The 12,000-nt window shown below is 43.6% G+C and overlaps 1 pseudogene; it reads left to right on the top strand.

Annotated features, from left to right (window-relative positions):
* The first annotated feature begins 5,610 nt into the window (after window positions 1-5,610).
* Window positions 5,611-5,798, top strand: LOC129780686 (U4 spliceosomal RNA; annotated as a pseudogene).
* Window positions 5,799-12,000: the final 6,202 nt, after the last annotated feature.

The raw sequence follows: 12,000 nt of genomic DNA, 5'->3' as shown, positions 1-12,000 counted from the left end.
GTCATGTATTGCGAAAAAGCGAAAAAGTCACGATTGTTTTTGAATTACAATGGAGTTAAAAGCCGTTGTTTTGCACGAATCAACGAGAAAAGATTCTCCAGACAATCTTGGACGAGTTGTTATGGATATCATTATTATATTATAGATATGGGTATTAAAAATACTTATTTTATCCTTTATCCTTTTTGAAATTGCCTTACTGAAAATATGCAAAATCATTAAATTCGCACCAACCAAATGTTTCGATTCATAAAAACAGAAATCAAAAAAATCCCAAATTTTATAATATTTGGCAACTCTGGAATCTTTATGTCATGGCTTCGTTTTTGTACGACGAAGAAGAGTAAGAAGCCAGTTCTCTCATTTTGTCTTAGGTTCCAGGTAGTCGAAACATCCACCGTACAGTCATCAATTACCTGAGTTCCGACTCCTACAAAATCAAATTACAGAATAGAACTACGGAAAGAATGCTCAAACAGAACGGCTTCTGGAATAGCAGTAACCATAAATTGATGTAAAGTTCCTATGAATATGAAATCCTTTGCCAGAAACATATGCATATTTTTGTAGAATTTGCAGAAATTTATCTCATTGACAACAAATTTTTGCTCAACAGCATTCATTCATAAACTCATGATCTGTGTTGATGGTAGAATGAATGTTTGGCTTCGTTCAACAGGAGATTTATTTAGTGTTATTTTATGAGGTGGTCGCCTTCCTTTTTCTAATTGACTATGCGTGGAGGCGATCTGGCGTAGTGGTAACATCCATGCCTCCCACGCTAAAGGTCACGAGTTCAATTCTCACTTCCGACATTCTTCCAAAAATGGAAGTTAAAGTGACGAATCAGCCAAATGAGTTGAAAGTCACTAGAATACAGATAAAAAAAAATAATTATATATAAATAATATATAAATAAAGTTGGTTCTCAAATGGGGATCAACACTAGGGTAGGAGCCTACCTGTTGGTCTCAAATGTTCCTATCTCACGCCTCCACGAAGATCATATGACGACATTTTTAGATCGGGCGTGAACTGGAAACACACACCTGGTCTTGGCTCCGAGAACGGGTGTCGAAAGTGGGTAAGTGAGGGGGTGCGAGCGAGTCAGAGCGCTATATCTCTCTCTCCCGGGGAAGGCCTCCCGGGTCATTGGAGGTTTAGGGGTGCGTCTGTCTCCATGTTAGGGGCGGCGCCCCGAAAAAGTTCCTCTGGCAAGGTGGGACTCTAATATACCTTGCCAAACCCGCTGTCTCCCGGGCAAAGGAGATACACCCAGAAAATGGAGCTAAGGTCAAGACGAATACTACAAATGCGATCACCCGAGGAGGGTCCCCGAACTGGAGCTGGTCCTGGAACGGGCGTAAGAGCGAGCGGCCAGCGGCTGGAGGGCGAGGTGCAAGAGCGGGCCACCAGCCGGGTTCAACCCGAAGAGCTACCGCCACACGGAAACAGCAGCCATCGACATCACCCAAGAAACGCTGCGCCTACGAGACGTGTTGCGATTGCCAGACGACAGTCGTCCACACTTGTGGGTACCACTAGGCGACGGATCATGTGGACACACGAAATGAACGAATTCGTGATCCGCGCCTATTACATCTGCACTGCTTTGGAGACGGACATGAGCGGTCGCCCTCGAATACTAACAATGTTCGAGGAAGCGTATCCAGAGTTCGTCGGGAGGCTTGATCAGAACGCGATGAACGCGAGGCGTAGAGCGATAGTACGCAACAACATGCTCTCCCAAACGCAAATCGACGAGATCAAGCAGCAGGTGCAGAGAGAACTAAGCTCCAGAACGAACAGAGCAGGCGATGTGTCGAGACGAAGTTCAGTACGGCTGAGCAATTCATTCGCGAGTGAGGCACGCGAATCAGCACCAGTGGAAGCCACAGCACAACAACCCCCTAAGCCGGAAGACCCACAGCCAGATCAATAACTACTACGCGATCTGGTCTTCCACTACGACGAGGCGATCTCACAGTTTCGCGACACAGATCCTTTGTCGCGCCCCAGGATACCGAAGTTGCAGCATTCCCGCAGGCTGACAAGTGCAGTAAAGCTCATGAACGAGCACATTCTTCCGCTGCACTTGGTTAATGCTGAGGACATGGAGGAGCTGCAACTGAAAGTTTACTGTGCTGCTGTGGCGACCGCCAAAAAGTTTAGGATACCGTATTTGGCCATAAGGCGGACTGCTCCAACATCTCCGTGAAAGGTGTGAGCCTCCATGGCGAAGGAGATTGGAGCAACGGATCCTAAACAAGCGCGCCGCAATTGGAAGACTGATGGCGTACAAAAGAGGCAGCAGATCGGCGAAATTATGTCGCCAAGTTGGTGTGATCATGCGGCCTACTGAACTTCGCCAGCTGGGAGCTCCCCAGCTGACGGAAAAACTCGACACACTAGTACAGTAATTGAGCGTCCTTAAAAAACGGCTGAAACGTTACTCTGACTCTGCAAAGCGCCAGGAACAAAATCGGATGTTCAGAGATAACGAGAAAGCGTTCTACGACCACATTAGCGACGAGAAGCCCGACTACCGCGAAGGTTTGCCAGATATTAGCGATGTGACGAACTTCTGGGCTGGTATTTGGGAGACCCCAGTAGAACATCGCGACGGGCAAATGTGGTTAAGACGGAGGGAGGAGAGTTGTGGTGAAATTGGAGAGATGCCAGCTATCATCGTCGGAGAGAACGATGTCCGCGAAGCCTCGTGGTACCTGAGGAACTGGGCAGCACCGGGCCCCGATGGTGTCCAGAACTTTTGGCACAAGAAGCTGACCGTCGCCCATCCAAAGATAGCTGAGTGCTTCAACAAGGTGCTACGTGACCCACACAACTTCCCTGAACCCGTGGCGTCACCTTCCTCCTCCCGAAAGACAGCAACACATTGAACCCATCAAAGTACAGACCGATAACGTGCCTATCGAGTCTATACAAAATACTGAGCAGCATAATTACCGCCAAAGTTTCTGCTCACTGCGAACAGCATCACATCATCGCAGAAAGCAGAAAGGATGCTGGAAAAATACGCATGGCTGCAAAGACCAGGCCATCATCGACGCAGCCATAGTCGGCCAGGCGGTATATAACCAGCGGAACCTAAGTATGGCCTATGTAGACTATAGGAAGACATATGACTCCATACCTCACTCGTTTCTCGTCCGGGTGTTGGAGCTCTACAAAATTGACCCCGCCGTCGTTAGGTTCCTGCAGCATGCGATGAGGCAGTGGAGTACGTCTCTGCACCTTAGTGATGGGGAAAATGTGTTGCAGTCTAGAACGCTGCAGATAAAGAGGGGGATATTCCAAGGCGACTCTTTCAGCCCGCTTTGGTTTTGTCTGGCACGGAACCCCCTCAGTATGACGCTCAATAGAAACGGTCATGGCTATAAAATAAGGTATGGCGACGGCGCCCACGAAGAAGTGACCCATACCTTTTACATGGACGATCTCAAGGCCTACGCTGATTCACGTCAGCGTCTAGGTGTAGCTATCCGGGTTGTCGAAGATATAAGCAGGGACATCTGCATGGAGTTTGGTCTCGACAAGTGCCGCTGTGTCCATCTGCTGAAAGGACAACTCACCGAATCCGGAGGCTACGAGGTCTATAACGGCGAGTTTATACAAGACATGGTTCGTGACGAATCTTACAAATACCTTGGATTCCGACAGCTCACCGGGATTCGCCACTCCCACATCAAGACGGAGCTGCGAGACAAGTTCTTGAGTCGAGTGAACTGTGTCCTGAGAACTTTCCTCAACGCGGGGAACAAGGTACGCGCGATCAACACATTCGCGGTTCCCCTGCTGACCTTCAGTTTTGGTGTAGTCAAATGGAGCAAAACTGACCTAGAGGACCTTGAGAGGAGGATGAGGAAAGCATTCAAAAAGGCCGGAATGCACCATCCTCAATTGGCACTGGAGAGAGTGTCACTACCACGCAAAGAAGGGGGACTTGGAATAGTCGACATATCTGCACTGTGTGTTGCCCAGGTACGACAACTGCGCGAGTACTTCGCAGAACGCGCCAACCAAAACGCGCTACACCGAGCTGTCTGCGCCGCCGACAGAGGAAACAGCGCTCTGCACTTGGCGCAAGCGGAGTACCAACTCAACTGCAATCTGCAGACAGTGGAGGAGAAGATTGCAGCTTGGAAGCAGAAGGCAGTGCATGGTGCCCACCCCCATCAACTGGACCGACCACACGTCGACAAGGCCGCATCTAATCTGTGGCTAACGCGTGGTGAACTCTCTTCAGTAGTAGAAGCCGACATGATAGCCATCCAGGACAGGATAATGCCGACGAGAAACTGCAGGCGGTACGCTTGGCATCAAGACGTTGATGACATTTGCCGGAGGTGCCATCAACCAGGTGAAAACATAGAGCACATTATGGGAGGCTGTCCCGTTTTGGCCAACGCAGCCTACATCGAGCGCCACAACAACGTGGCCCGTATTGTTCATCGACAACTGGCGCCCCAATGTGCTCTACTGGAAGACAACGTACCAAACTATCGGTACCTGCCTGCATCTGTCCTGGAAAATGACCGTTTCAAGCTGTACTGGGATCGCACTGTTCTGACCGACCTCTCGATCCACCACAACCGCCCAGATATAATGGTTTACGACAAGAGCGACCGCAAAGTCACCATCATCGATGTCGCTATTCCACTGAACCAGAATCTGGAGGAGACCCACGGTCGCAAAATCTGCAAGTACCGACCATTGGCCGTGGAGCTCAAGGAATTGTGGGGGCTAAGACAGGTCCCAAGAATTGTTCCAGTCGTTCTCTCTGGAACTGGAATTGTCCCGAAGACACTTCTGGAAGAGCTGAAGGTGTTAAATATGGAGAAGGAATTAGCCAGCATCAAAAAGTCGGTCATCCTTAGCACCTGCGCGATTGTCCGACAATTCCTCGGTCAGGACTAAGATACGTGCAGATACGTGCATTCCGCAGAGCCTAGTCCCCCTTTGGCACTCAGAAGCCCGGGGGCAGGTGAAAATTCTGGCTAGGTTCGCCTAGTTAAGAAGTGAGATAAGTCTGCCCAAAAAAAATTAACTAAATGAGAAATACTACTTTTCATTAGTTCATATAGATCATACACATTGACAATTTGTATAAAACACGCCGAAGACACGCCGCTGGCACGGTGCAATGTGAGTGAATTAAAATGTCGTTGCGAGAAGTGAACATGCCCCGCTCACGCCACGTTGCGCCCCGCTGCAGTGAGAACATGACCTAACGCATATTTTGCTTATTGACGTTCAGCCAGAAATGAGATTCATCACTGAAGATGATTTTTCGATGAAAATCCGGATCATTTTCAAGTTGTAGCTCAGCCCAATTCACGATCATACGACGCTTCTGGTGGTTAAGTGGCTTCAGTTCTTGCGTCAATTTGATCTTGTAAGGATGTAGGCCAAGATCTTCTCGCAAAATTCTCCACAATGACATCACAGAGATGCCCAACGCTTGAGAACGACGTGTGAAACTGATTTGGGTCTTCCTCAATTGATGCGCTAGCGGCAGCAATATTCTTGGGAACTAAAGGAACCATATCGCCAATCCGAGAAATATTAAAGGAGTTTCAGGATTTAGTGAGCTTCGCGCAGTGGTGATATCGTAACCAATGAGGTTTTACCGAGGTGCAATTATTGCTAGTTGAAAACTAAAAAAGAACCGTTAGAAAAAAACGGGTGGGTAATGTCGGGGACATAACCGGAGTGACGTAGGACTATACAAAGGGGACAGCTTTTGTTAAATATATATTTTAAATATATTGTTTTATTTTCTTCTCCTACGTGAATACCTACCTATCTACCTGAAAAATGGATTAGTTTACTGTTTACTCTTTATGAATATGTTGATGGTTCTGAAAAGAACCTTTGGTGTTGTGTTTTTGTTATCACTCGATATTCCCATCTTGTTCGGTTAAACCTTCCTGTTTAGCTATTGCGTTTGCCACTCGCCACAGCTTTCACAGTTGGAAAATTTCTTCCCATCCAGCTTGTGACATGTTGTTCAGTAAATTACATTTAATGCGACGTGCCGGAGAAACACTTTGCCACTCACTGAAACTAATTGTTGCCTTGATGAGCGCCGAACCGAAGCTGCTCTGTTCTTGATACGGGTTTTCTGATTGTCGTAGGCAGCTTTGCAAGCCAACTCGAGCACTCCGACGGCCGAAACTCTATAATCGCTGTTAGGTATACTGGTGCTACGGCACCAATCCGTTCGGCCTAGTTACCCTTGCGGAGCAATCAGTGAATGCGACCAACAGGGAACTGGAGACCTGCACGGTTCGAGTGAGACTTTGCCTTTCCCTTAACTTGTCCTCCTTTGTTACGTCCACGATGCCGATGCCGTACAACCACACGGGTTTAAGGTTTGAAAGAAAATAAGATATTTTTTTGGGATCCGCGTGTTTTATACTCTAGCGGTACACACTCACAGGATAGAGACAAATCGGCAGACTCAGCCAGAGGGGCGAGTTCAACGAGACGAACGAATGAGCGTTAAAAGGGAGCGATGGCAAAAAAATACATTCATTACGATTTGTTCGCTCGTTGGATTCACATGCAGGCTAAAAAGGGTCCTTTTCAGGATCACAAAATTATCTCCAATCTAAAGAGTTTATTGTTTTGTTATCACTCGATATCCCCATCTAGTTCGGCTAAACCTTTCTGTTTAGCGATTGCATTTGCCACTCGCCACAGCTTTCACAGTTGGAAAATTTCTTCCCATCCAGCTTGTGACATATTTTACAGTAAATTAGATTCAATGACACGTCGCATTACCACCACTCAGTATCGGATTGGAGGTAATTTTAACCTGTAATTGAACATTTGCGATGACAGTGGTACAGTGTCGACTTTCAATGTGGGGTCATAATTTGGACCCCGAACTCTATGTTTACAAAAATGTCCAACTAAATATGTCGCATTACAGGTCCGTCCAATTAGCTAAATGTCGAGATAAGTGTAAATTACTGTACTTTCAATCTAGAAGCAATTTAAGAATTGGTGAAAATCAATAAGCTCAGAACAACTGCCAAATTCACATACTCATCATATCCTGGCAAACAAATTATGAAAAAATCAATTTGTGTTTTATTATTATTTTGGATATTGTTTTAGAAAGCATTGAACTGTATTTCCGAAACTCTTTTTTGGAAGGTTTAATGGCCCTGAAAAGCGCCTTGTTTTATGGAATGGTTCCAATTTAGAAAACTTAGTACTCGTGGTTTTGAAAAAAACCATTTCGAACGCCCTCGATGCCGCCTTGTTCTGGATTTGCCACCAAAGCAGTTTGTATAAAGAACAAACTTTTTTTCTTCTGCTACCTGATGTCGTTTTGCGATTGCGTTTGCCACTCGCCACTCGCTGCAACTGCCTGTTGTTGTCTTGATGTGTTCTGTTCTGAATGCGGTTTTTCTTATCGTCGCGAGCAGCTTTACCAGCCAACTCGATCACTTCGGCGGCCGAATCTATACAACGCCGGCTAGGTGGACTGGTGCACTGGTACTAACGCGCTCGGCCTAGCTACCCTTGCTGAGCAATTGGCGGATACACCTACGGGGAACTGCACACCTGCACGGTTTGAGTGGGACTTTGCCTTTCCCTTAACTTGTCCTCCTTTGTTACGTCCACGATGCCGATGCCGTACAACCACACGGGTTTACGGTTTGAAAGAAAATAAGATATTTTTTTGGGGTCCGCGTGTTTTATACTCTAGCGGTACACACTCACAGGATAGAGACAAATCGGTAGACTCAGCCAGAGGGGCGAGTCCAACGAGACGAACGAATGAGCGTTAAAAGGGAGCGATGGCAAAAAAATACACGTATAGAGGCGAATGAACTGCAAAGTTTAAAGCCTCTTAAAAACAAAGAAAGAAAGAAAGAAAAATACATTCATTACGATTTGTTCGCTCGTTGGATTCACATGCAGGCTAAAAAGGGTCCTTTTCAGGATCACAAAATTATCTTCAAACTAAAGAGTTTATTGTTTTGTTATCACTCGATATCCCCATCTTGTTCGGCTAAACCTTCCTGTTTAGCGATTTGTTGCCACTAGCCACAGCTTTCACAGTTGGAAAATTTCTTCCCATCCAGCTTTGTGACTTGCAAAATATATTTATATTTCTGCAATAAATGAGAGTTTCCCGGAATAAAACTGCAATCTGGAAATTGATTCATTTTATTTTATGATCAACAAAACACAAACAAAATCATGAGACGCATCGTAAACCTGCTTTCCGGTTTTTGTTACATCGCGATGAAAAGGATTATGCAATGAGATCATATAGCTTCATTCTATGCAAGATACATATAGCTTCAGTAATATCTTCGGGTCTTCTTACATCACATTCAATTGGTTTCCAGAGAAGTCTATTTAGCGTTGATGGCACCGGGAGCACATTCGATCCTTCCTCTGGAAACTCTGGAGTTGAAATATTCTTCTGAAGCTATGAATTTTCGTCGAGCATATGGTCACAAAATATGAGCAGGTAGGTTTCGTCAGCATTAAACACATATGAAATGAATATGTTTGTTCTAGGGCAGTGGTATTCAACCTTTTTTTCAGAGGGGCACAAACACATGTTAGGCCGAGGACATAGTGAACGCGATGCGATGCGAGCGCGAGCGCCAGCTCATTTGCGGAAAGCTCATTCGTTCACGAATGCGGAAATCAAATGCAAACCGCCCGGACCTGACATAGGCTGATGTCACATTAGGCGGATTCGCCGCCGTGGATTCCGCGAATAAATCCGCAGCGGAGGATCTACAGTGTATTGTGAATGAGCAATGTCACACAGAGCGGGGCGGTTTTGCAAGCGATTTCAAATCGAGAAAAAAACCGTCGCGATATCCTGTCTAATGTGACATAGGCCATAGTAAACGCGATTTCAATGCGGTGAAACTGTGTGTGGAGTGTTTTGCCGCGAGTGAACGAGAGTTGCCAAACGATTTATCTATAAATATCTTCACAACCGAACTCATCGAACAAAAATAAATTTGAGTTGTTGAGAGAAAAAGTCACCAAATGCCACTGAGAAAAATGTTTCATTTGCTCTACTTTCAATTTAGATTTTCGGTTGAAGCTTTTTTGAGAAAAATACAATTTATTATCAATTTCAATATCTCACAATTCAACTGTTTACAGATTATGTTATCATAGCTGTCATCCATGTGCTGGGTTGTTTCCATGTGGTATGGAGTGGAATGAAATATCAAAAAACGCGCAAACTGAAGCGATCAGTATGTCATAGCACGCGATGAGCTTCAATTCATCGCTCCGCATCGCATCTCACCGCACCGCGTCTACTATGTCCTCAGCCTTAGGCATGGTGTCGCAGGCCACAAAACAAAAATTAATGTACTGCGAAATGACAACCAGCGAGAAACAAACATAAAAATTCAAGAATGAAACTTTTTAGTACAAAAATTTGGTAGCACTAACAAGGGCCAATGATTGAACTGAGTGAGGGGCGCGGCCTTTCACCAGTATTTCTAGATATTTGTGTATGAGTTCCAAACTTCATACACACCAGATGGGCCAACCAGAATGCCTACCGGGCCGTAGATTGTGTATCGCTGTTCTAAGGAGATTGCATTTTGTGAAAATCCCAAACATACATTCGAAAGTTTCGATGCTCATACGGGTACAGTTGTGAAATTTGTTCGGATCATTAATCAGATCTTTTCCTATTAATTATTATGGATTCCACAATCATTTTGGTATCTGAAAAAATACGTACGCTTTAATTAAGAAAGCCCATTTTTTAAGAGCCCATTCCTTTGCAACACACTCAATCTTGTAATTCGATCGTAACTTGAACACTAAATGGAAATAACACCTCTTGTTTACATCTGACTCCTATATCTGTCGCATTCAATCGCGTGTACTGTAGTCACTATGTCGCTTTAAAAATCGCGTTCATTTCGCTCCCATCGCATCGCATCGCATGTCGCGTTCACTCTGGCTTCACCCTTAAGCCAAATCCAATAAATAAAGGTGCTTAATCATATTTGCTTGTCGACGTTCCACGTGGTTTTGCTGTTATCACTAAATTCTCATTGAAATTATACCTCAATGTCTTCGTATATCGACGAACTTGTATCGCAATTCTTCCATCAAACCCTTGCGGACTACTAACATGATCTCTGATTCTAAAAAAAGTGCATCATTTAATGATGAAATGACTGTTTCTCTATTTCGCTCATCGATTCCATTGTCTTCGGGCCTAATCACGAAAGCCACTACACGATGAAAACGAATAGACCTCAATGTTTCCATAGAAACTTCATTGTATCAACAAAGTATTACGTAAAAATGTTTTAATTACATCTTACCCCATTTTAGGCCAAGCGTTCCAAAAAATCGAACAGCAACTTTGATAATTTTTCATGGCTTTGGAAAACAACCATATGGTAAGGTTTTGGCATCAAACGATAGCTTAGTCTATTAGCTACCACTTACTATCAATTTCATTCAATTTTGTATAACATCATAACTTCATCGGTTTAAAGCAACAAGGTGCGGAAAGTACATAACCTCACATAACCTAACAAAAAACAAAACATTATAAAAAATTCAAAAATATGTAAACTTTTCTACAGTATTACTTTAACAAAAGATAACTTATTGTGATGTAGGAAAAAACCATTGGATTAAATCTCCTACAGGAACAAAAATAAAGGTTTTTGTTTGACGATTTTTCGATGTTTTGTCTTTTTTAGAAAATAAAGGAAGAACGAAAAAAAAATTATTGAAGATTGGGGTTTCTCTAACGCCAATAATCAAAATAACACCTATGGCTTTTGTTAAAAAATAATCTTTACAGCTTGATCGTTAGTGGGTTACCAGTATTATGAGTGGTAAGTTTGAAATTAAGCGTTTACCAGCCGCAATTCTCATGACGACACATGTGACGCTGAAGCTTGTTTTTCAACCCTTCACAATGAAGCCAAATTTACGCGAATTTTTGCAAACCGGCAACCAATCATCACTTGCGAAAGAGCGAAAAAAGATAGACACCCTCGACGATGAATTGAAAAAAATCCTTCAACTTTTTGAGTGAAAATCTATTCCTATTCTACAAACGAGTTTTAAGAGTTGAAGTGGTATAAAAATTTCGAAGCCAATGAACAAGGGGATTTGAGTTAAACGGAAATGGAGAAGTAGTTCTACGTCCAAAATTTCACCATGGTCCATGCAAAAAAAAATAATCTTGATTTATTTTTTCGATGTCAGGATCGAATGGAGCAGTTCGTGGTTTTGTTGAGAAAGTAAAATATAGAGGCGTAATCATTGGGTTCGATGAATTGAAAAAAATCCTTCAACTTTTTGAGTGAAAATCTATTCCTATTCTACAAACGAGTTTTAAGAGTTGAAGTGGTATAAAAATTTCGAAGCCAATGAACAAGGGGATTTGAGTTAAACGGAAATGGAGAAGTAGTTCTACGTCCAAAATTTCACCATGGTCCATGCAAAAAAAAATAATCTTGATTTATTTTTTCGATGTCAGGATCGAATGGAGCAGTTCGTGGTTTTGTTGAGAAAGTAAAATATAGAGGCGTAATCATTGGGTTCATACTCAACTCGACGGAAATTTATGCGCACAACAATGTGATGATCAAAAATTGTTTTTTTGCATCGATTTCAAAAACGTGCCAAACACAGAATTTTTATAGCGTCTTACAAAATCTTCTGTAATACTGCAAATATTGCAGTAAGCTCTGATGTTTGCAAGAAATTGTTTTTACCGAGTGTTACCCCTAAACCCCTGTAAATGTTTCATATTTAATTAAAAAACAGCTCACGTGATACGTAAGCTGTGAGTTGTGACCATGTAGAAATACATCTTTGATGACGCACTAAAAAATAGGGGAAATTCGTTTAGAAGTTCTGATAGCCCGGACTTTGAGCTGCGTGAGTACCATTTGTTTCGATCCAATGATCCAATGATCCAATGGTGGAATTATGAGA

Source organism: Toxorhynchites rutilus, chromosome 3 (genome assembly GCF_029784135.1).
Source record: "Toxorhynchites rutilus septentrionalis strain SRP chromosome 3, ASM2978413v1, whole genome shotgun sequence".
NCBI lineage: Eukaryota > Metazoa > Arthropoda > Insecta > Diptera > Culicidae > Toxorhynchites > Toxorhynchites rutilus.
This window is presented reverse-complemented; position numbering and strand designations above follow the sequence as displayed.